Genomic DNA, 26,369 nt, shown 5'->3' with positions numbered 1-26,369 from the left:
AAATAAACATCTTGAACATCTGCAAAACCTATTGCCATGGGCAGCCAAAGGGCACTGATCAGTCACCCAGCAGACCTGGAATAGAGTCTGGGTGGAGCCAGGTCAGGCACCAAGCTGTAGGTGGGCGGCGAGTAGCAGAGTCAGGGTCAAGCCAGCTTAGGATACCATGAAGTCAGACTCAGGCACCAAGTTGCAGGCAGGAGACACGCAGCAGAGTCAGGGACGAACTGGCATCAGGAACCAGAGTCTGAGGTTCATAATAAGGCAAAGTCTGGCGCAGAAGCAAACAGGCAGTCTGCATCATTGCTCAAACAGCTCCCTGTAATGGTTTGCTGGTTTATATACCAGCATGGGCCAGTCAGTTGGTTGAAGGGAGCCACCACTCAGGTCCTGCTGGTCAGTACATCCTGCAGAGTCTAGTTTCACATGGTCCCCCAACAGAAATCTAGCCTGAGCTCCTGGTGCTGATGTGGAAGTGTTGATAGTCCAGGCTCTCTATAGGCCTAGGTTCTAGTTTATGCTGACATTGAGTGACACCTCATTTTGGTGACTCACATGGGCAGAGCTTAGAAGAGTACCACCTCTTCTGTCAGCATAGCCAATGTAATTTGGGGAAGTAATGTTCCTATGCTGGCAGAAAAAGTCCTTCAGTCAGTGTACACTACATGTACAGTAGGGGGCTATCCTGGCATAGGCTCTGTGCTGTAGACATAGCCTGGGAGAGAGTAAATGGTAGCACCTGATCTACCGTCTCTAAACCCTTCATTATTTTGCATACCTTACCATGTTCCCCCCTTATTCATCTACGGTATGTAGTTCCAGTTTTTTCAATCTCTCTTCATAAGGCAGTTTCTCCATGTCTGTAATATGTCTTGTTGGCTGTCCCTGGACTTCCGCTGTGTCTTTCTTTTGAGATAGGGTGACCAGAATATGCCAGCCCCCGCCTCTTGCCAGATAGGAACTTTGGAAGCCTTCCTTGATGGGATCAAGTGTAACACAACAGACTAGACATGTCGGAGAGTCCCACCAGGCCCTTGATTTAAATTAACCCCTTACTTTCACTTATCCAAATAAAGGACATTTTAAAAAAAACACTCTATTCCCTTTCATTTAAAGAACCTCAGAACAAAAGGCAGCGGATTTCTACGGTTAATCGTGTATCCAAATTTTTCCCCTCTGTGCTAACTGATTGACCTGAAGGAGCAGGTTCCTAATTGCTAAGAGATAAAGTAATTGAGTAGTCTCTTGGGCTCTATTCAGTAGAACAAACTTCAATACAGTTGACAAATGTCGATCCATACCACAGGATTAATAGGGCTGTGCTTGGCTTCCTTTTTAGCTTTCCATTTGCTCCTTGGGTCTAACTAACACTCTGATTGCTTTGGGAAAACTGACAAAGCATTGCAGTTAATGAGGCTGTCTAGTAATTTATCATCGGGGGCTTCTAAAATAAATAAATAAAAAAGAGCAAAGAACAAAATGCCAGTTCTGGGCAGAATGGAGAACACACGTATCTTGCAGCACTGGAGAGGCTGGAGTGGGTTTTCTCCTCCACGCTGGGTAGGAGGGAACGGTTGTAGTGACAGGTGATACTCAGAAGATGGGATTTTCAAAAGCATTCAATATTGGCCTAACACCGCCTCTTCCCCCCAGCCCCCCAAGGTCCAGGTCCAACTCTGTGTGCTTTGGGAAGTCACCCCCCCCACACACACAATGTGTGTGTGTGTGGGTGCTTTGGATGTGCTGCCAGAAGTTGGAGTGCTTTGAAACTCTCTGTGATATGATGCATGAAACTGGAGAATGGGGTCAGATTTCAAGAGGGACCTAAATGGGTATGGAACCAGGGACTCAGAGAGGCCAGTAGAGACTATGGCAGGATAAAAACTGGAGCCTCAGCATGTACCACTGGCCTCTTAGCATGTTCTGTTTCTCACAGCTCTGCCTGCCTGCTGCATGTCTTACTACTAATGAGATATGGCAGTAGTGCTTTGTCTGTAAGAAGCTCTGAAGAGCTGCCGCGATCAGTGTAAACCATGGCTCATGTCCTGAAGCCCCGAGGAACCTTGGATTTTGCAGACAATGATCTAGTCCAGGTGTGGATTTGGTCGAAGCAAAAGTCTGAGCTGTGCACAGATCTCCCAGTGCTCTAGGCTAGGAATTGAGGTACCAGTCTTGTGAGGCTGGGGCTTAGCTTGCAATTTCCTATGCGTTCTCTTTTTTCCCAGGACCTCCCCTTGTGGTATTGTTCATTTCCTTTCAAATCAGGGAGCGCGCAGGTGCACAGACAAGGAACAGCAACATCAAAGTTAACCGTTGTTGTTACTAGTTCAAAAAGGATCCAGTTTGAATTTGGGATTAAAGTTCTGGCCACTGATTGGGTTTGCTAAACTGTGTCACAACAGAGGTCCCTGTAGCCCAGTGTCCTGCTCTGACAATAGCCAGTACCAGCTGCTTAAGATGAAGTTGCAAGAGACCCTGCAGAAGACAGTTATGAGATAACTTGCCCCAGGGAAATTTCTTCTCAACCTCCTTTAGTTAGAGGTTGGCTTATCCCTTTGAGGGTTTATATCCTTTCCAAAAAAATGGGGCTACTTTTTAATCCTTAGCATTATAACGCTTGATATTCCTGTTAACCTTTCTAAATACTGACTCCCTTTTTGAATCCTGCTAAGATTGCTGGCCTCCATGATACCTGGTGGCAATGAGTTCCACAGACTTATGGCACAGTGTGTGGAAAAGTGTAACCTTCTATCAGATTTAAATGTATATCCTTCCAGTTTCATGGAATGGTTCCTTGCTCTAGCACTATGAGAGAGTGTGGATAGAAGCACCCTTCTCCGTACCATTCAGTGTTTTGCATACCTTTATCATGTCCCTTCTTATCCACCTCTGCTCTAAAGCAAACATCCCCAGTGTTTTTATTCTCTTATCATAAGGAATGTTTTCCATGTCACTAACCTCTCTCTCTCTGCGCTTGAAAACATCCATTGTGTGTCACCTGGGCAGGCACAAGAGTTGCACATTCTGAGATTTTCAAGTGGACAGCAGCAAGAGAGCACAGGAAGCACTGTATCAACATCCCAGTCCTCACTACAGTCCCAGCATGCTCGGCTTGTGCTGTCTCTGCACTGGGACACAATGCCCAGCAGCAGAGGTGCTTGTTCCCTAGTGAGGTTTCGGGGGTGCAGGTGGAGGTCCAGGCACTGACAAGCTTAGAACCCTGACTGCATTTATTCTTGTAACTTCTGGGAACACCACAAGGAACCTGGTATCACGCAGACTAATCAATCACATCACTCTGAAAGTGTCTCCTTAAAGGCTCCAGCCAACAACTGCTTCTATATGACACCACCATCTACTCTCAGTCCTAACACATCACACTTCTTCTTTTTTCTTTCGATAACATACACAGGATTCTCCTACCTGCAATGATCTATCACAGGGAGACAGCTGGGGAGGACACACAGTCATCTCCCCACCCCACCACTGGAAGCAGGTAAGATGATGGGGGCCAGCAGCCCTGACTCCCCCCCCCCCCCTTTGCAGGGTGTGTGACATTTGCTGCATTCAAATCTCATACTACTTCCCTTGGTACTTGACGGCCCATAGTGCATTGCACACCTGGTTTGCATAAGGACTGAATGGTTCTGGGGCTTTCCAGTTGTGGGTGTGCCAGGCATTCTGGGGTGTGACTAACAAGTGAGGAAATTTGAGCCAAACTCAATGTGCCCCAGTCAAGTGGGTGCCAGACTTATTGCACTTTCTTCAGAGTCTCAAAGGTGAGGGAGGAGAGGCAGGGGTCTACTTTGTCCAGGTGCTTAACTTTAAAACATAAAGGTTCAGATTTGGGTTGGGCCAAGTAACTCACTATCAAGCTGCAGAGGGCACTGTATGGAGATGCAGAGCTATGCCATTGACTCACCTTGGCAGCCAGGCCAGGTGGGTCCCATTAGCTCCACTTCTGAGCACAAAAGGCTGAGAGCTGTTCTGAGCTAAGACAGAGCTGGGAGTGGGAAAGAACAGAACGTCCTGAATGGAGAAATCCTAGGATCAGCTAGTTGGCAGAGCTCAGGCTTGTGTTTGTGAGTACAGTCTTGCCTTAGGGCTTTGGTACTTGAATTTAAAATTACAGCAGGTTGGGAATCTTCCATCAGATGTTTTTTTTTTATGGAAAATGCAGTTCCCAGGTAATCAAAAATTTGAGGGGTAAATTTTGATTATGTGGGAATTTTCCAATTTTCTGTTGGGAAAATAAAAATGAAATATTTTGTTTCAGACTGATCTGACACAAAAATATTGGTTTGTTGAACTGGCTGAAATGTTTCATTTTGAGATAGTTCAACATTAAACTGTATTTCCCTATTGTGTCACATTGCTTCATGGGAATTGTAGTTCTCCTGTCCCATTACTCCCATTCTCTTCTATGGGCTGGGCTTCCTGGCTGAACTACTTCTCCCATGATGTACTGCAGTTTCCCTTCTGACAGTTGCCTGGTGCATCAAAGGAGATGTAGTCTGGCCAATGAGCCTGGTCCGCTGGAGAAAATGGGGGCATGAGGAACTTGAACAACAGCTCCCATGACTCAATGTGACTCCTAGGGAAATGCAATTTAATATCAACTTGACTCAAAATGAAACTTTTTGGGTCAGTTCAACAAACTGAAACAATTGAGGAATATTGAAAATTTTCATTTTGAGCAAAAATGCCAAAATAAAATTTCCAAATTATTTTTTTCTGAATTTTTCTTTCTCTGAAGCATTTTAATATTTCAACTTCTCATCTCAATTTGCAGTGAAAACAAGTTGAAATATTGGAATGTCCCTGGGGCCAGAAAATGTGATTTTTTTCATTCATCTCTGTTTAAAATAAAGACAAAACCCTTTGAATGGATGAGTTTGGACAATCACCATTTTATTACTGAACAGAGTTGAGAGCAGGTTCCAGAGCCCAATCATTTACAAGCTAGGTCTTGTCTTCTCTGAATCGATTTGCCCATTATTATTCATCTTGCAAATCTGTTGGTTTTCTCTATTAACAGGTCAGCTTTCGAACGAGTGCAAAGGAGATTGTTCCCCACCCCACCCCTCCCCGTACAGTTTATTGGGACCAGCTGCCATGCTGGTAGTGGGAATAATTCAGCATTTACTAACAATTAATTCTTAGTGGTCTCTAAGACACATCAGCTTTTTCCTGAGTATAGGGAGAAATTAATTCAATTCGTGCTGGTGGAATGACTCAGCAGGAAAATAGTCAAAGTCATAACAAGCGAAATACGCAGGCAGCTAAAAGCCCCTCAACCTGGAGTTCAGGGTACGCCTGGGTGCGAGGCAAACCTCCCCAAAGCTATTCTCTCTCACTCTGCTTCCGTTCCAAGCAGCCATTCACATGACACTTCCCCGAATGCCTGTACAGATGGAGGTGGATACTGTAAACTCCTTGTTTTCTGGTGACCAGGAAGTGTTCCGCCCCTAATCACAGTTGGGTACTACTTTGCAATAACTATTGGTAAATGCCCTCCCTTGCGTGTCGTTGCTGCTCTGCTTTGCACAGAGTTGTAGGAAGCACTGTCCTGCCTCCACATTGCTGTTAAGAATGTTAATTTGCAAATCAGTGTGAGGGTTTCCTTTAGGTCGGGGTTACATTCACTGGGAGCCTGTTGATTGTCTCTGTTCTCATCAGAATGTCATTGAGAATCAGGGACTGTCTCTTTGCCGTAGTTTCTGGTGGACAAGGGTGGCGTTATCAATTCAAAGGTTGTATCCTCTCATTAGGAAGTAGTGACCCTATGCTTTCCTGACCCCTTTGATTACTGTAATAGGCTTTGTTTGGGGCTGCCATTGAAACCCACTGTAGAGTGCTGCTGTTGTGTAACATAGCAATGCTCCTGCTCCAGGGGCTGTGGTTGCTCTTCCATAGATATCCTTGTGTCTTCCAGCAAGTCACGCCAGGCCAGATTTTCAAAGTGCTCAGCATACTGGTGTTTTAAGCGGACAGATGCATCAGATGACAGGAGCATAGGACCACGTGCAAGAATTGGGGGTTATGTCATTATTTGATTTTACAAGAGCTGAACCAAACTGTTCTGGTGGGATTTTCAAAATCACCTGGTGTTAGTTTACTTTTGCTCCCATGCAAGTCAATGGAGCAGAGTTACGCCAATGACAAAGCTTGTTGAAAATCCCACCTTGATGCATTTTTCATGGAAACTTATTCCAAAATGTTTTATGTTCCTTTCTGGGCGATTTCGCACACACATTAAGCTACATCTACACTACGAGCTAGGGGTGTTATTCTCCTCTCGGGTACTCATATGCATAGCTGTGTATACCTACTTTCCAAAAATCACACAGGGTGCACTGCCTGTTGCCCATTCTACGGGAGGCTAGTACCTGCTTTGTATATGGTATAATTTTAGTTTTCTTTTTGGAATTCTATTTTAACAACCCAGCAAACTGGTCCTTTGGATCTGGTTCTGTTTGCAGTGATGTCAAACAGTTGTCAGTGGCATAGGCCCCGACTCTGTGAGTGCTTTGGAGCTGGGGGACCCACGGAAAGAAATAGTGAGTGCTCAGCACTCACCAGCAGCCACCTGTCGATCAGCTCCTTTCCCTGCTCCTCCCACCCGCCGCTGATCAGCTGTTTGGCAGTGGGTGGGGCGTGCTCAGGGGAGGGGGCAGAGTGGGGGAAGGACCTCAGGGCCGAGCAGGGGTGGAGCACCCCTGGAGAAAGCTGAAAGTCGGTGCCTGTGGTCAAGGGAGTGTACGCTCTTTTTATGCAGATGTAAGGGAGATCAGAGACATTCAGCGATGAGCACCAAGTTTAGGGTGAAGGCGGCTCTTCATATTTTTGCATGCTGTAATGTCAAAAAAAAAAAAAAAGTAACTCAGATGAGAATCAGAGCGCTGTGTGGATGTGTCCATGTCTGTATCTGTGGCTAAGTCTGCACTACATGAGCTAGGGGTGTGATTCCCCTGCTCTCATATATGTACTCACGCTAGCTCACGTATAAATAGCGGTGTAGCCGCGGTAGCACAGGTAGCAGCAGCGGAGGCATGGCTGAGCCGTGCTGAGTAACTACCAACCAGTTTCAGACGGATTTGTACTTGGCACAGCTAAGCTGTGCCTCTGCTGCCGTTCCCTGTGCTACAACAGCTACACGGATGGAATCCCTAGGGAAACAGGAGGGCTTGTAAGTAGTGTATTTCACAATTCTGTTTGCACAGGCCTCAGCTGCACTCATGAACATGCTGCAACTTTGTGCATTATTGCTCGGTGCTGAACAACTTTCCTGATGAAGTTACTTTTGACCCATTAGAATGTAACACGGCTTCCCCACGTGTCAGGTAGGCTATTTTTAAAAATCTAGTGCAGTGCTCATTCCTGCTGTTAAAATGAGAAGTATATTGTAAATAGTGTGATGGCTCAACTCACTAGGGATGCAAGTGTTGATGTGATTGCATCAAGAGGCAGCAAATTAACAATCCAGCACAGCTAGCTCTCTCCCAGTTGAAAGCCAAAGAGCGAGGAATTCTGGGATGCCAAGTAAAACAGAGGCTGGGAGTGATGGTGGAGAGAGAGTTTTTTATTTTGTTGATGTTGTTGGGTTTTTTCAATGCCTGGAATAAAAATACAAACTCAGAGTCTCGTGTGTCGGAAGGAAAAAAATGAGTTTATTTAGTCACTCAGTCTTCTGTGGTTAGTCTGCAGACTGTACATCGAACATGGATATCTGCATTCCTTGAGGTTGAATTATGCATCTTACATCTGATTTACAAAAAAACTGCCCGTAAATCTTTACATGAGAATTTTGACTGAGAAGCTGATAGTTTTAATCATTGGATTTAACCAGAACATCTGATTATTCTATAAGTCCAGAAAGGTATTTACACATTTGTATGCTAAAAGGCATGTTCAAATCCGGTGAAAAAGCAGAAAATCCTCTGACAGACTTACACACTAGGAAGAACCCAAAAGAAAAGGTGGACTTGGTAAAGCTTGATGGGATGCAAATGATCAATTCCAAACAGGGTTAAAGCCAGGCTTCTCCTAGCTAGCTATGCTCAGGAGGCAGAGGATGTTACCGGCTTCTGAAAGGAAAAAAGCAAAACTGACAAGGGAAGGTGTGTTCAGAGCTAATTTACAGAGGCAGCTAGAGAACAAGGTCACATTGATGGGTCCCAGGCACCATGAGCTCCTTCAGAACATTCTGCTGATCCCTGATTAAAAAATCCTGGTCCAAGATTTTTAAAAGCAACTAGTTATTTCAGGTGCCTCAATTTCCAGGTGTTACACTAAGCACCTGAAAGGGCCTGATCTGGGGTTTTATCGCTGACAGTGTCAGTGGTGTGAAATGGGGAGGATTTGCTGAAGTACTAATTTGTATATGAAACTATCCAAAATGTAAATATTAAATATGCAGGTCGTTTCCCTTAATCAAAGTGCTGAAGGGCAGCATTCTTCCACCCACCTCTGTGGCTAGAAGGGGATGTTCCTGGGTTATGCATTGTGTTAATCTCCATTTCTATTAGGGAGTATAAAATGCAGAGATAAAAATCCCATTAGGAGGAAATACAAGAAGGTGTTTCCAATGTATGAATCCTAGCTCCTTCCCACAATCAGTCTGCACTGTGGAGAGACTTGGGAGCATAATAGAAGGGAGATGATTTGTATCCCTACTACTTGCTTAAGTGATACAACATCGCCCGGCCATATTTCTGCTAGGAGTGGCTGAATCCAGTGACTGTGCGGCCATTTCCAGTTCTGAGATGTCTACAAACTCTGCTGCCAAAACCAAACTCCCCCTGCTGACTATGCACCCAGGAACTGGGTTATAGCTCCCCGGGGCTCAGAGTTCCTCGGGGCTGATTGTGGAGCAATAGCCTCCCCTTGAAATCCTGAAGGTTTATATGCTCAGGGGTTCAACCTGTCCCAAGCTGTATTATGCGAATTGGACTATATGAGACTTAAAGGGGAGATTCCCAGATCTTGGCAGGCAGCTAGGCCAACCTGTTGACCTTAAAGTGTCAGGGGCCAATGTGTTGGAGTTTGGTTGGGCCAGGGGAGAACTGTGTTGGAGAGGGATCTTGGGGAGCCAGCAGATATTGGAGCATCTGCCTGGGAGTGAGCCAGTATTGAGCTGGAGCCTATGGGCAATGGATTTGCAGTGTGCAGGAGGAGGGGAGAAAACTGGGGGAACCTGGAAATGTTTCAAGGAGCTGCAGTGGAGAGAAGAAGAGCCCTGGTCTGTAGAGTCTTCTCACGTTCGGTGTGGAGCAGGAGTCTGCCCAGATCTGCTCATCTGTCTCCACTTGGCATCTTCTCTAGGACGTATGGGACTGTGAGAAGGATAATAGTCGCGTAGATAAGTGACAGGACCTGCGTTCTACTCCTGGCTGGGCCCATCCATTAACAAATCCAAGGGCTCAAATTGCCTCTCAACACTCCATCAGCTTAGAATGCCTCGGATTGGCTCAATGCAGGAAACTCAATTCACAGCCATTACTGTAGTTCATGTGATGGAAAAACAACATGGAGAGGCCTAGCAAATACATCCAAGTCCAGAGCTGCTGAGCACTTGCAGCTCCCACTGATTTCCAGTGACGTTATGGTGACTCAGCACTTCTGGAAATGACTCACATGGGGTCTCAAGTTGGGCAACCAAAACCTAAGGCACCAGAGTTAGGGATCTCTTCTGAAAATCTGGGCCAAAGTCCATTGGTTCCCTGAGAGCTTAAATGGGATTTTAGTGTCACATATGTCTTGAGTTAGTTCTATGCACAGGGGTAAATTTCACTGTTTGGTAGCAAGAAGGAAGTGAGATGAGATGGCTTGACACTTATAATGAGGTGGGTAACTGAGGGTGTTTATATCTTATCTCCGTCAATAAAACACATATTTGCTGGTTCATCCTAAAACTGCTTCTCTTGCCTCAATTAAGTGGAATCGAAATGCTGCTCTTCGCTACTTCTGTTACTCAGATTTTTGCACTTGATAATATATTAATGTAACTTCTGCCAAGTCTGCAGAGTATCTTTTCTGCCTGAGAAGCAGGTGAGCATTTCTCCACTGACAGCGACAGGGTTTGTTCTGTTTTCCTTTTTTTTTTTTTTTAATTCTTTTTTTCATTAGAGATAAAGTTTCTGAGCAGATAAACTCCAGAATATAACTTCGGTGATTGAAAGTCACCAATATCCTTAATAAATATGCATTGCGAAACCATTTCAACTTCCCCTGATTCCCATCAGGGAGTTTAACTTTGCCATTATTCGGAACCTGACTTGTCAAATTCCCATCTGTAATTATAAACCTGCGTGGGGAAGCAATGGGGAAAGTGGGAAGAAAAACCCTTTAGTAACGCACTGCTCAAATCTGTGGCAGTAAAATGTGTCCTGTTTTCAAATGAATTTAAAAGGATGAAGAGCATGTTACGTTACCATTTTGTAGTTGCCGATAAATTCATACAGTGATATTCACTGACTGTGCTACTGGAGTCTATTTTGATCCTTTTTCTCAGCCTTATTATTTGGGCAACAGCCCTGAATGTTTTGGAATCTGACTCTTGCCTCTCTCAGCCAAGAGCCCTTGGAAACATTGCAAGGGGAAGAATGGCAGAAGAGATGAGTCTGACAGAAGTTTGCCTTCTAGGGGAAATGGCTGTTTGTGCCTTGAGCCGCCAGGTTGTTATGTGTGCAGTAGGTCGTGGTGCTAGTTTCCGAGTTCCTATGCTGTATTGTCTCTTTAAAGTGCCTTTCTGTGGGATCAGACACTTGGTACAACTTGGTTTGCCAAAAAATCATTTCCTGGATGCTTTGCATTGTTCAGCACTGCTCTGTGGATAGCAAGACTTCCCAGGGAGTCACACAGCCATACAGATTTGCTCGCCTGAAAAAATTAAAGTAAAAAGGGGCAAAGGGCAAAAATCTCAGGCACTTTGGCTATTCCAAGAGAGACACAGCTTTATATAGCACAGCATTCTAACAGCTGCCAGTCTGCAGGGCAGCATAAGGATATTGTGTACTGGACTTGATGTATTTTGCTAGTTCCCAGGCAGTTTGCTGCTGGGATGCTGTCTTTCAGGGGGAGATAAAACTGAAGTCCTGACTACTTGTAACTTTTAAAGCTCCAGCTCCACTACACTGCTGTATAATGTTGCTGTGCACTGCTCAATAGTTGTTGCATTCACTCTCAGAGGTGGCTGCCCTTCTGTGTTGGCTCCTGTACATAGATAGACAAAACCTGCCATCCTTACTCAAGACTTAATCACTGGGAGCTTTGCCAGCGTAACTGTTGAGTGAGGATGGATTTTGCCCAGAATGTGTAAGAAAGCTTTGGAGGTCTTTCAATCTGACTGAGCAAAATACAACGGCTCCTTGTCGCAGGATAAACATTCCTAACTTCTAGCAAAGTTTACTTACAATATCTGCCGGCTGTAAGTACGGTATGTATGTCGTCCCCTTCTTACTGACTTGAGAAATGGTCACACACATTTGTATGCACTATAGAAAGGCAGCGAGTCTCTTGAGTTTAAAGTGATTCTATAGGTCAAATTCCCCTCGCGATCACACAGTTAACCTTAATTTCTACAGGACCCAAGTAAATGAGAGCAAAATTTGGCTGAGAATGTTGATGTAGGAGCTTGGTGGATGGGCCTTGTGACTTAAAGGCACATTTCTATACCAACAGACATGGACCCACATTTTCAACAGTGGCTACTAATTCTGGCACCTTAAATTTTAGGCATCCTAGATGTATTCACCATCCCTGCCGTTTTTCATCCCCTGAACGGCAATAATGCCTGTGTATTAAGTTTGCTGTATAAAATCGATAGGAAGCATTATAAAAGCTGAATGGAATGTTGAGAGATGATTTGAGCCTGTGGATTCGTCAGTGTAAGGGGTGTCCATTTTCTCAAAATGCTCGGAACAGATCAATTGAAATGGCATTGCCCATAAAACACAAAACCCATCTACCTCCCCTGTGTTTATTTTTTCATTATTAGTGTCTAATAGCAATAATGATCCGAGTGCAGGAGAGAGATGTCTCCTAGAGAGAAACGGACATTGGGAGTTCCTTGGGCTGCCAGCCCCTCCTAGCCAATGTTCATTGGAAGGAAATGTCCAGCATTCCATCTGTTGGTGTGTCTCTGAGGCCCACTGCTTCCTGGAGCTGTTACTGGAGCTATGCAGCTGACACCCCGCCCCTTGCTCAGGGCTGCTCCTACAGGCACAGTGTTGCCATTGGTTATAGTTATGATGAGAAAGTGGTTTTGATTTATAGGGCAAAACTACGAAGACTCCCCAGTCAATTTCTGCTCTTCTCCGCAGGCTGTGGGGATAATGGGGTTTGCACAGGGTGAAGGGGAGAACATTTTGTGAGAGCCCCTGGTTAACATGTTTGCAGCATGTCACTGGCAGGCATCCCCCTGTGCTGTCAATGCTCCGGCTGCCTAGACAACATGGAGGAGGCAGCCTGACTGTAGTGCAGAGGGGTGGAGGCAGGGTGACTATATGTCCTGACTTTTGTCCAGTTTGCTCTTGCCAACTGATCATCAGTTGGCAAGAGCAAACAGGACAAAGGCCCAGTTTTGCAAAAAACATGGGGTGCGACCCCTAGCGGGGCATGGAGGAATGTGTGGGGGGGGGGGGTGATGGCTTGGGCGAGCAGTGGGAAGGGGGTCAGCAGCGCAGACCGAGGGTGGGGGAGTGGCACAAGTTTACCCCACACGGTCGGGGGGGTGTGTTGCTCGGGTCAGCAGCTGATGCCAGCCCTGCGCGTGGGGAAGGGGGAGAGGCACAGGGCTTGGCCCAGCCAGGGCTGCCCAGAGGGGGGGCAAGTGGGGCAATTTGCCCCAGGCCCTGGGCCCCGCAGGGGCCCCGCGAGCCCTGGCCCGGCGGCGGTCTGGGTCTTCGGCGGCATTTCGGCGGCAGGGGGCCCTTCAGTCGCTCTGCATCTTTGGCGGCATTTCGGCGGCAGGGGCCCTTCAGTCGCTCTGCGTCTTCGGTGGCATTTCGGAGGCAGGGGCCCTTCAGTCGCTCTGCGTCTTCGGTGGCATTTCAGCGGTGGGGGGGCCCTTCAGTGCTGCCGAAGACACGGAGCGACTGAACGGCCCCCCGCTGCCGAAATGCCTCCGAAGACCCGGACCGCCGCTGGGTGAATACAAGCGCCGCAGCTTCCCCGCTTTGCCCCAGGCTCCCTGAATCCTTTGGGCGGCTCTGGGCCCAGCCCCATGTGTTCGGGGGAGGAAGACCTTGGGCTAGCTCCAGGCGGTATCCCGTTTTCTCCTTTGGGAAATATGGTCACCCTAGGTGGAGGGAAGCACAGAAGGGAGGAGTTTGGTCAGTAGTGCATAGGAGCAGAGGAGGAGAGGGTGGTTTAGGAGGGATGGACAGGGACTATAACTGTAACAGGGTCCATCACCATTACAGCACACTTCCCTTGCTTGCTTCAGCCAATAGCTGTGAAACCCACTGGCAAAATATGTGTCTCATACCTCTTTAATGCCTGATCCACATAATGGATAACAGCCTTCTACTGCTACTACTTACTTCATTAGCTCAAGTGCTAGAGCTCTGTGTTGTGGATCTGATGGTCCAAACCCTGCTGATGACCCCAGCTGAGGGACAATATGGTTCCATGTGATATAATTTCAGGATTTTTTTCAGTAGAGCTAGTCTGATTTTTCCATCTTTATTTATATATTTATTTTGTTGACAAAAAATAGTTTCAGAAAAATGAAAGTTTTCCACATGGACAACTGTAATCCTGGCATTTCCTAAGTTTTGTGTGCTTGACTTTGCAACCTTAACCTTCTTTAAAGGTAGCTTTTCTGGCTGTAATAAAACATTCAGGGTGAGACGTTCAAAGATGCTGAGCATTGCTCTAACTCTACTTCCTCTGAAGTCAATGGGAACAGCAAGGCCTACCATTTTGCTCAGCGTACCCACAGTGCTCGGTAGCAAATAATGATATAACATAGGAGGCAGGAGAGAATCAGGCCCATTAACATCAGTGGAGTTACCCCTGAAAATTAATAAATATTATTAATATTTTACACGTGCTGTAAAGTCCCTGGAAACAGCCAGAATGGTGCAAAGGGACGTTAGTGTTAGTGAGAATCGGGGCCCATGGTGTGTATCTAACATGAGCCTTATGGACGTGGAACTCCAAAGTGGTTCAGATGGGTTCGTAGGGTGCTGCGTATCTGAGGGCATGGCTGCGCTGGAGCTGGAAGGTGTAGGCTCCAGTTCGAATAGACATACCCCTGCTAGTTTTGATCCAGCTAATGCACTAAAATGGGCATATGGCCATGGCGATGCAAGCAGCTGGTGGGGCTAGCTCGCCTAAGTATGTGCCTAGTGTCTCAGACTGGATCATACATGGGGTGTCTAGCCCTTCCCGCCTCTGCAACTCCACTTCTGTTTTTAGTACCCTAGCTGGGTTGGAGCTAGAGTGGGTATGTCTCCTTGGGCTGGAAACTAGACCTTCCAGCTTGTCAGGGCTGAATCCCCACTCTGTCACTTTGAGTGCAGGAAGTGGGGGCCTGCAAGGATTTTAAAAAATAATACTTGCCACTCCAGGCTTGTATTACACTCCCAAGGTTACAGCTTTTCTCTGACCTTGGCTTGGTAAATGCTGCCACCACCCAAATGCAAAAACACCCGTTTGAACCCAGGAAGGCGCACTTGGGAATTCCTCCCTGTAGGGTACCCTCAAGCCCTTTCACCCCCTCCAGGGAAGAGCTGAGAAAAAAACAAACAAAGGAAATTAGCTGTGGTCACCAGCTAATCAAACAACATGCACAAACCTCTTAGGACACCAAAAATCCAATCCTGTTAACAGGATTAATGAGTGGAAAACACCAACGGGCAAAGGAGCTCGACAAGCAGGTTGATCAGCTCCATCCCACAGCGCAGCTTCAGCGGGAGCTGCCTAAGTACCCAGAGGTGACTCAGGAGTGGGGGAGGGGAGGGAGTAATCTCCCACCTCAATAGCACAGGGAGAGCGACTGCAAGGGAGCAGCTCGACTTACCCCGTCTCGGGTGCAGTTAGCACAGCTACCGCTGCTGGTGCTGCTCTGCAAGCACTGATAAATTCACTCCGCACGTACAGTCTGTCTTCGGTCACCTTATGCATCAACCTGGAGACAGGGTGCAGCTGGGTTTGCACATCCTGAGCCCCAGACTCACAGCCACGCAGGGACCACCACCAGTCAGGTGGCAGCAATACTTTGCTGTGCAAATCCCAGCCCAGCAGAGTGCAGTGGGGCCAGACAGTGTTCACCTCGCTACAAGGAGATTCACCCAACAGTGTGCAGACACCGATTCCCACCACGCTCTCTCTATTTGGATCCTGTCAGTGTCTGGGGTGTGACAGGGGCTCCTCTCCAGCTCTGAGTAAGCACTGTGCCCAGTAGATTGCCTGCAGTCTCCTTGCTTACAGCTGGCGGTGAGGTAGGATCAAACAAGGTAAGCATTAGGCGCTCTGCAGTTATTTCCTTCAGAGCTCCAATGAAAAAAACACGTGGTCAGCACATACCCTGGAAAATCGAGTTCCCGTGAGTCTATACTTACAGCAGGAGTCAGGAGAGATTACAGGACAAAGGATAACTTGGTATATATGGTATAACTAGTCCCAGGAACACAGTCAGATGCACAGCTCCTATTGAATTCTGATATGGGGCCCTAAGCTCTTTGGAGAAGGGATCATCTTTTTGTTCTGTTTGTTCAGCACCCAGCACAATGAGGCCTGGTCCATGACTGGGCTGTCACAATAAATAAATTATAACAACGCCCTTGGGCCCCTTTAAAAATCTCAGCCTGAACTGCCAGGGATGCCAACCTGTCATCCATGCTAGGGGAGAAAGTCTGTATGTGCTGTCGGAATCCTCACTCGACGGCTCTGATCGTGTCCTGGCTTCACCCTTCATGTCATTTCAGCTGTTGATCTCTGGTTATCTACATTAACAGCCTATTCCAAACCTCTGGCAACGGAGATCCTCCGGGCACATTGCAGGTGGCCTCGTATTCCCTGCTTGCACCGTGCCCACACAGCAGCAGAAATCCATAGGGGAAAAGCCACTAGTTCCTCATCTACCTCCCAGCACCAAAGAGCCACAGCTGCTCCTCCTTCCTGCCACACAGATCCCCACCTTAGAATTTCCGATTACAAAACCTTTGTGGGTCAGTGCAGTGTGCTTGGTGTTGGATCCCAGGGCTCCCTCTGAGGTGATATGACCATGAAAAGACACTTTCATGTTTGAACAGTTGGCCACTTGGTCATTTAATGTCAAGCTCAGTTTCCCTTACAATGGGTCATTACTCCTCGGTTATCTCCAGCATACTTGCCACCTCCAGTTTGCCATCCAGTCCTTAAATGGTTTTATTCTGGTATTGCTAAAAATATTCAGTCGCTGATCTTCCCTGGGGCAATGTTGGGTGTGCGAAGTACTGGGCTCTGAGCATTTTCTGGGCACTAACAGTACATTGGAACTTCTGTCTTTTAGCACTGACCTCTCACCTGGCCTTAAAGTCTGGAGCTGTGTGAAATCTTCCCATTACTCTGCTCATTTTATTTTTCAATTGATACAGTCCTAGTAAGTCTCTGTCCTGTCATGTAGGAAAACCACCTACTCCTTCTGTGTTGACTTTATTCATTGTATCTTATGGACACTTTGAGCGCAACTCCAGAGTTAAATTGCATTGCAATTGCAACTAAAGGGTAAAGCTGATAAGACATTTTCCTATGGAACCTATTTCCATGGGAAAATGCTAACTCATCAAAAGTGAAACACCGCACAGAAATGTGTCGATTTCAATGAAATTTCATTTTTAAACAATCAGAATAGAGCCATTTTCAGAATGGAATGTTTTCAATTTTACTGTTTCAAAATGACTTTTTGTTTCAATTTCTTAACATTTTATATTCTACGCAAGCCATTTTGATCAATGCAAAACTATTTTGTATCAATTTCATTTTGTGGGAAATTTTAAAAACAAAACAAAACAAAACTTTGTTTTTATTCCATTATGGAATGGAATTTTTTTTTTAAATCACAGATTTTCCCTTGAAATGGAAAATCCGTTTCCCCACCCATCTCTATTCAAGTGAAATTTAAATCTTGTAATTTCCAATCCCAAGTCCTAGTGTTAGTGGTCACATGTAACTCACAGACAAGCTCCTAACCAAATCTAGGTGAGTTTCATATTGTTTCACATAATATCCCGCCCATTCAAATGCTTAAATACTATTTTTGAAAAATAATTTTTGTCTGATGTTTCTTTGCTTCTCCTTGCAAAACAATATGTAAGTGAGCAAACTCCTTCAGAATGGGTACAATGCTCTAAGTCCATGTTGACTAAGGCTTACAATATGATATGTACAAAATAACACTGAAATACCAAATCTAGTTATTCATGCTGTTGAACAATGCACATATCTGATTTCCATTTTCCAGTGCTGCCTCTCTGGCCCTGCTACCCAGCCTGCCTCTGCAGGTCCACTCCTCACATAGCCTTTCCCAGCCAGCAGCTCACCTGAAATTTCTTTATGCTTCACACTCAGGCATATACTCCAGCATCCCATGATCCCGCTAAGATGCACCTGGCTTGATGCATTTCTTAACATTTATCACTTCAGGGCTCCTCTCAGGTGAACCACAGGAAGCTCACCAGATGGAGAAACAGCCTCACTAGCAGAGCTACCAGCTTTACTCCTCAGTCAAATTGACCTGCAAACTTCCCAATCTCTTTGCCTCGTGTCCAAGTCATTTAACTGGGGCAGGGAGAACAGAGGCTTGCAGGCAAAATTGCTTGAGAACCAGGGACTTTGACGAAGCTCGTACTGGTCACTGTCAGAGACAGGAAACTGGATTAGATGGACCAGTGGTCAGAACTGGTCCGCCAGTTCCTATCTTCCTGCCAATGTGGCCGTGTACATATTTTATAAAGTGCGTTGGCTCTTTTCAGGAAGAAAGAGTCTGTATAAGTGCAAGGGATGATTTCTGTTCCCTCACATGTAAAGTTCAGCATGCTTCTGGTTATAATGATTGGGTATCTCCAGATATAAGAAGCCCGTCCCATTGGATTTACTCTTTATAAGGGGGAAGTGCCTCTTGGCAAAAATATGTTTCAGCTTGGCTTTGTGTCTGTGGTTGGAGCTGGCCTTCATATTTGCCTCATGCTATCCCAGAGGGCTGCTTTCTGATTCCTCATCTCAGGGGGTCTCTCATCTCCTGCAGAAAGCAGATGACCAGGGTCCTCATCCTCTGAAGAATGCCAGGCACAGACAGAAATATACAATGTATGATGTGAAAAGATTACAAATGCTACAGGGCAAGGGTATGTGTGTGTAATAGGTACCAGATGATATGCACACTGCAGAGCCAAGACCGAGCTCCTTGGATCTCCAAAGCTTCTTGCATGTTTCCTTGGTAAGTGACACTGGATAGCCATTGAGTACAACTGCCTTATTAAGCTCATGCAGATCATGCATACATGTGCCACCTGCTTTTCTGTTGTAACCATAGTGGAAAACAACAATCCCAAAGAGGCAGTGACTTGTGATGGTCTTGGGGGTCCCAAGCACTGGGGCACATGGAACCACTCCCACAGACACAGCTTGTACCTTTATGCATAATCGCTCCCATGTTTAGTAACATGATTCCTCCTCCAGTGGGAGATCAGGTGTTGAAGTGGTTCGGGGCATGTCACAATCTGGTCCAGTCCTCTCTGGGCAGACACCAGCCCGTTGTTCCACCCACTGAATCCCTTGTGCTTCTAAGCCCCCTGGATCTAGGTAGTCACTATTCCCAGCTCTGGGTCTCTCAAGTGCACTCTAAGGTGCAGGCCCTGTGTCTGACACCCTTCCTGGACAGTGGGGTCCTGCAGTCCATCTGCCTAGGCCCTGGAACCAGTGCCCCAGCCCTTCTGAGCTAGCCAGGGACCATGGGGCAGTAAAGCAAAAGCACACTGGTGTAGCAAAGTAACTTCTTACACTCCCCCGCCTCCAAGGGACTTTCTGATCTATGTGCAACCCCCACTTGGAATCTGCAGCATTTGGAACTCTGAACTGAGCCTGTAGGGGGTCTTACCATGTGGACTCCCTCGGTAATAGCTAGCAGAGCCCGCTATTTCCCCAAATGCTGGGAATCAGGAGTGAGGACAGTATGGACTAGAAACTCCTGCTGAGGCCAAAGAGAAGGCTGTGTGCAGTTTGCTGGGCCAAAACTGAGCCAGGGCTGCTCAGCCCCTTGGGGAAGGGACAGCCTGACTCAGAGACTCTTTTAATGGTCAGTTTGGAGCTCTGAGTTCAGGAGCTGTAAGAGACGCAGAACAGCTCAGGGAGTCTGATTAATTCCCTCTCCCCACCATGAGAGTCTTTGAACTTCTGGGGGCATCCAGTGCACGCATCACCAGACACCATCATCCAGAGTGGCCGAGAATTGACTTGGCACCAGCTGCCGAGAGCCAAGCCAAGACATCCACGGGACTGCAGACTAGGGAGCTAGGAGAGGACCCTGCTGCACCCAGGGGTGAAGACACAGTAAGGGAACCCTTTTGGCTTAAGCTGGCCACGTTCACAGCACTTGTCTCCAGACTCTGCCTCCGTGTACCATCTGTCTGGGAAGGTGCCAGGGAAGAAGAAGGGGGGGCAGAATAAATTGAGACTATTGGGTGGGAGGTGGGAAATTTGTTGATTTATTGTTTGCTATTTATTGGTTAACCTTAACCCTCTCCTTCCTCATCTCCTGTGGCCTGAGCCTTCCCATGCAGGTGATGAATCACTCCCATTCGTGACCTTATCCCGGAGGAAGGAATTGGGGCCTGTGCCAGGGTGCGTAAACCACACACTGATGAGGAAAGTGCCAGAGAGGCCCCGTGGGCAGGGCTAGCCCCACCCTCCAAACCAATCAACCATGTATGGTAGAGAGGAGGCCTTTAAAAGGGAGGAAACTGTGATCAGCAGGAGCAGGAGGGACCTGGATCCACAGAGGGAATGACCAGCCAGGAGGTCACCTCAGCCCTATTGAAAGTGCAGCAAACTCCCAGGGTAAGCCAAAGAGACTTTAAGAAGGCCCACAAAGGATAAGGGCTTGTTGCAATTTGTAAGGAGCTGGGGCCTGTGCTGAAGACACTGGGTGTGGCCAGGTTCTCCCACCAGCTGATTGAAAACTCTCAGGGACAGGACCCCTCCCCAACCCTATTCCCCAGTGGATGCCTGGTGAGGCTGGGAGCTAGAAATGCAGCTGGAGAACATCCTCAGCAATGCTCCAGTTCCAGCCCCTCCTCTTCTTTCTCTGCCCTCCTCAGGTGCATTAAATCAGGGAGCCACCCCTGAGTTCCAAACCATGATCCAGGGCAGCCCAAACTCCACAGCCATGTAACAATCAACACAAACCCAGTGCTTGCAAACAGCTCGTTATCAGCCCATTTCCACACTGGGGCATGTCCATTCCTGACTGAACTGTGCACTGCCCTATGCATTAGGGCAGGGGTAGGCAACCTATGGCACGCGTGCCGAAGGCTGCACGCAAGCTGATTTTCAGTGGTACTCACACTGTCCGGGTCCTGGCCACCGGTCCGGGGGCCTCTGCATTTTAATTTAATTTTAAATGAAGCTTCTTAAACATTTTAAAAACCTTATTTACTTTATATACAACAATAGTTTAGTTATATATTATAGACTTATAGAAAGAGACCTTCTAAAAACATTAAAATGTATTACTGCAGGGCCAGCGCAACCCATTAGGTGACCTAGGCGGTCGCCTAGGGCACTAACATTTGGGGGGCGGCGCTCCTGTATTACTGGCACGCAAAACCTTAAATTAGAGTGAATAAATGAAGCCTTGGCACACCACTTCTGGAAGGTTGCCGACCCCTGCATTAGGGAGTGAGACTTTTTCTGCTCAGGCAGAAGGAAAGTACCTTGATGAGCTGAACTCTGACGCCCCTGAGAGATTGGGCAGCTCTGGAGGAGTGGAGGGAAGCTTGTGTGTTCTGAGTTCTGGAGAGTGGGGAAGGCAAAGGAGCATCTCAGTTTCTCCTGGTTCTAATTTTGACTCTGACTCTAGTTTGGATTCTCTCTCTTTCTCCCCTTTACTCCTGTCCAAGCTTTTGTCTTTGGCCCCATATAAATATTGAAACGGAGTGGTGCCATCTGCTGTATAATGGCTCCAAGAGAAAAGAAAGGCATCAGGAGAGTAATCTGTAATGCGCCCCACGTCTGCTGAAACGGTGGGTCAACAGTGTGAGCTGGCAGCTGAGGCACTGCTCGCTATCCCCACAGCGCACTGTCCTCAGAAGCAAAACCGCTTTGGGGTAGAGGCAGCATCCATTGGAGAGTGAAGAGAGGCTGGTCAGATGGCTGACTGATGCAGGAAAAAAGGAGAAGTGCGCTGTACTTGTCAGACAGCCCGGTCTGTGTTGCTGATGCAAACAATCAGACGAGCTTTGTGTTAATGAATATGACTGTAAGGGCCTGCACTCAAAGACAACACAGGCAGCTGTGGTGGGGAAGCAAGGGTGATAAGTAAAGGCAATATGAGTGGTGTAGATCGAGCTGTGCTTGTTAAGCAGCCCAGGCCAGAACGGTGCTTGATGCAGTCACATTTCCCCTTTCAGCTTGCTGCTTCCTTTAATGTCTCTGCCTCCTGCTCTGATTGCTGTGGGGAAATCAACTCAGACTGACAGTTAATGGGACCTTGATGTGATTTATCAGATCCTGAAAGGCCAGTGAAGAAGTTGGAAGATTATACAGACCTGACGAGTGGAGTATGAGAGAGGTTAGCCACTGGGATTCCCGGCAAAACCACAACTGGCTAAAAGTGCTGGCTCAAGGTGATTAAAGCCATTAATTACAGGGCCGAAGCTGAACATATTTGATGTTACAGCAGGCTTTCTGAAACACAAAACCACACAGATTTTCAGCTCTTCCCCTGTAGTGTAGATTAAACATGAATCAGAAAAGTGGGATGGATAATAAGCAACTGGGAAAGCAGATGGGCTGAGGGCAGAGATTTCAGAATGAAATGCAGGGCGAATCCAAGGAGTTCTACCATTGTTTAAGCCCTGATTCTGCTTACAGCAGCAGCACTCGACTGACTTCACCTGGAGTTACTCCTGATATACACTAGAGCAGGTATTGTACAACTAAAATCAGGACCTGTAGCTATTCATCTGTCTGCATGTCTACCTATAGAGAGCACCCATTGGCATGACTGCTAAGTGCTATTCAGAAATGTGTGCATCCAGAAATACATTCACACTTTTATGCACACTCCACTGCGCTGCACAAATATCCTAATGCATGTGTAGGATGTTGGGTTTTGTGCGTGCTTCAGGGTATTTGAGCACCCAAAGCAAGGATGAGCCAAACGACTATGAACTCTCACCTGTCCATGTTCAAAACTTTGGTCCTTAATGGATTATTGTGGCATATCAATTTATTTTGATGTAGAGCTACAGATGCTGTCTTGGCTAACATAGCGGAGATTGAACCAGGGACCTTCACAGCTGAAAAAAGGTGAGCTGCTACAGCTTGAACAAAAGAAGCACAGTCCTTAGTGGTAGCTGCTGTAACAGATTCCTATCCCCTGGGGATTGGGCACAAAGTGGGACCCGTAACACCCACTCACCAGTGGGTTACAGTAGCCTTAAGGCTCTCAAAGCACTTAGCAAGCTATCTGTAATATTAAATGCATTACATTATGGATGGATTTTCATAAGTGCTCTTGACTGGCCTAATTCTGCTCCCATTGAAGTCATAGGTAAAACTCCCACTGACTACAATGGGTTAGGCCAATTCTGAGAAGCCTTGGACCCTAAAATATTAAAATAGCTACATCAGAAAAAGTCTATCATGCACCTGTATACAGCATACAGGAGCTATTCTCCTAGACAACCTTCTGCTAAGAAACAGGAAGAGGAAGGCAGTTATTCCCCAAACCCTAATTACAACTGGTATAAGACTTTGCCATGTATGATGTTTATCAGATGTTTGATTTCAGACATGTGAGCAGTGTAACTTCCCTTGCCAATAGCTAACCAATATTGGGCTGGACTTCTGAAGCTGTCAAACCCCCACAGATCCAAGAAAGAGGCAGGTGCTCTGCATCTCTGAAAAATCAGAACCATTAATGAATGTTTTGCCCTTTCTCCCAATCAAAGACTTGAAACCAATATGATTCTTCAATGGAAAATGCAGGTTACAGTTAAAAAAGAAAACAGAAAGGAGGGGAGTGAAATGGTATTTAAATCTATGTCAAGTGTCATTTTTCTCTTGCTATTAAATTCGATGGGAAACAAGGTCCACTGTAATCAGAAGGGATTGTTTATGGTGGAAATGGTTATGAACTACAGTGAATATAAATGGCCTACTTTTCCTCTGGAGAAGTGCAAAGGAACTGCATTGTTATAGTCTCTTGGAGACCATAATAAGCCTATGGGACACATGAAACCCATGCACAAACAAGGCTCCTGGTATATGAGGAGATCTTCTGTTTTTCATGATAGACCTGAATTTCAGGTGGCTCTGTGGTTTCTGCTGTCATCTAAATACCTCCACCAGGGCCCTGATAGCTGTGTCTAAATCTTAGGAAGAACCAACAGAGTTAAGATCAATGGGCCATTTGCTCTCCCACTCTAGATAAAACCAAGTCTGAAATTGGATCCAAATCTAAACTTCCCCAAATTCTCGGGCTGTTCATATTTAATATTCTGGTCCAGAGGCTCAACTGGTTATGCCGCAGGATGTGAAATTCAGCTCTGGGTCTGGATCCTCATTCCCCCCAAAGTTTAGGTGGGTTTTGATCTAATGATCAAGCTCATGTTGAAGTAAGATCTTTAGTTCCAAAAACACAGGCCTCTTCAGTTCAACCAAAAAAAGAATGACCAAGATCTAGGCTTCAGTCCTCTCCTCTTGAGCAAAAGTGATTCCATCCAGTTAAGCACAGTGACACACACCAACAAATGCATTTCAAACACGCCCTGCCCCAGAAAGGAGATAGTTTATCAAAATACTCTATGTCAATGAAGAGTGATATGTCTGGATGAAGGAAATATACTTTCTCAATGGTTTGTTGTTCCACATTATCATCAGACATTAATGTTGACTGTTTATAGTGTGAGATGCTTCACTGTTTATAGTGCAAAAACAAAAGCTGGGTACACAGGATGTTCAGTATCCTGGCAATCTTTAATTGATGGAGGCCATCTGCTACAATTGGGCATGGCTCTCTTCTCCTTTACTTTGGCATTCTTCTGGTATCCCAATATCCTTGCTATTTCCACTCACTTCAGAGACTATGGCGCTGCTTTTAGAAAATATCACCGCAAATTCAGTTTTCGATAAGTGGGGCAGAGAAAATAAAGGCACATTAAATCAAGGGCAGTTCTTTCTAATATTTCCCAAATCACTGGCTATTACTACATTGACTTAATTAATTGTTAACATCCATGGAATTAAGCAAAGTAACACAGATGATTCCCTCTTGGTGCTGATCAAGATAATGAACAACAATTATGACTGCTTTGTTTTGCTACACTAATCTGTTTTGGAATATACATTTGATTTTATTTTGATTAGGCCAAACCTAGTTTCCACACCACAAATAAACTGCTCTGATTTGAGCAAACTGCTGTTGGCATTTACATTATGATAAACCATTTAGAATCAGCTTGTTTTTACTATCATTTTTATTTACTTCCTAGTCCACTGTAATGATGATGTTGTAGGTTTGAATATTTAATGATGGCCTCCTTTCTGCTTGGCTTTGTGTTTCATGTTTTCCTTGTCACCATTCTAACTCACGGAACGTTTGCCAAGCATTTGATCTCGATGCAGCGAACTCATTGGATAGCTCTGATTCATTTGCAAACCCGGATTTCAGACTAGTGTACCTAATGAAGTTTCAGACTGTGTGCTGGTTTGGACTTCCACAATGAGTCAACTCAACATCCTGGCAGTACCATGGAAGACAGGACATTTTCCAAAGGAGCCTAAAAGAATTAGGTGCCCAACTGCCATTGAGCATGACTCCCTTGAGCTCTTTCCAAAATCCCACTTGGCCTCACTCTGCCACTTACAGATGTCATCTCAATGAAAATCAATGGGAATTGGATTCCTAACTGCTCTATGGGCCTAAAATCTCCCTCCATCTCCTTTGGCTCATGTGATAGAGCTGCTGCCTTTGGAGCCAGGCTCCTGATGACAGAAGAATGTGTTCTTCTCAACATGTAACAGTGAACGTTCATTTATACTTAGTGGCTGCAATTACAGCGTAATACACTTTTGTACATTCACCTTGTACAAAATCCTAACTTCAGAGTAATCAGAGGATAAAAATGATGAAATTGCAGGGGTGATAATGAACAATTTAATCCTCCAATTATATGAATTAGTGGTAATTACAGGTATCAAAAAGCATAACCACAGTATACTAGCATTGTGGCTCCAGTGGTAATCACAGTCATTCTATTATAATGTTTAACCTATATTTCTATGCTGCGTGTGTGGCAGGGAGTTTAGAACATTTCTTATCAGTTGTTGTTGCCATAAGTCTAATCACATAGCTAAGGTTATTTTTTTCTGGTGACTAGGAATATTGTAACTACAAAGCCCTGGCTGGGATGATTGAGTTGGTGTTGGTCCTGCTTTGAGCAGGGGGTTGGACTAGATGACCTCCTGAGGTCTCTTCCAACCTTAATCTTCTATGATTCTAGTGCCCCTAGCCAAGGATGAAGTGCTGGACTCTTGTTTTGAAGAATGCACCACAAAGGAGGTAGGCCTCAGGGTGACCTTATTTTGAAAAGCGCCTGAATAAAAGTTGGTTCATGGAAACTCTTTAGAGGTAAAAATGCAGAGAATGTGGGTAGGTGCTAGGGGCTGGGATGTATTCAAACTGATTTGAGGTGTACAGGGGATGTATCGTACTGGAATCAGAAAATTTAACCTAGATCTTAGGGAAGGCTGGTTATTTTTTTTAACAGGGAGTTTGATTAGATGGTTTCTAAAGGTTGCTGAGGCATTGTCATAATGGCCAACAAGAGCAGACCAAATAACAGACAGAAAATGGGGGTGACCTATTGGGTCTAAAGTAGATGGGGTGTCAGCCTCCATATCTCCTCATTCCCTTTGTTGGTCCTCTCTTCTCCCAGGCTGTCCGTGCCACCCTTCCTCATGCTGGTCAGTGCAGTGAGGAGGCAGAGACATTGAGGTGGAGGGTGGTTGGGAGAATAGAGTGTCTTACTGTTAGCTGCAAAGTCCTTCTCTTTCAGTCTATTGAATTTACTCCTGAAGGGCACAGACGGAGCACGGGGACTGTCTGTAGCGAGATAGATAAACACAAATAATACGGATAGAACTTCGCCACTCAT

The sequence above is a fragment of the Emys orbicularis genome, chromosome 12 (assembly GCF_028017835.1).
Source record: "Emys orbicularis isolate rEmyOrb1 chromosome 12, rEmyOrb1.hap1, whole genome shotgun sequence".
Classification (NCBI taxonomy): domain Eukaryota; kingdom Metazoa; phylum Chordata; order Testudines; family Emydidae; genus Emys; species Emys orbicularis.
Note: the sequence above shows the minus strand (reverse complement) of the source record.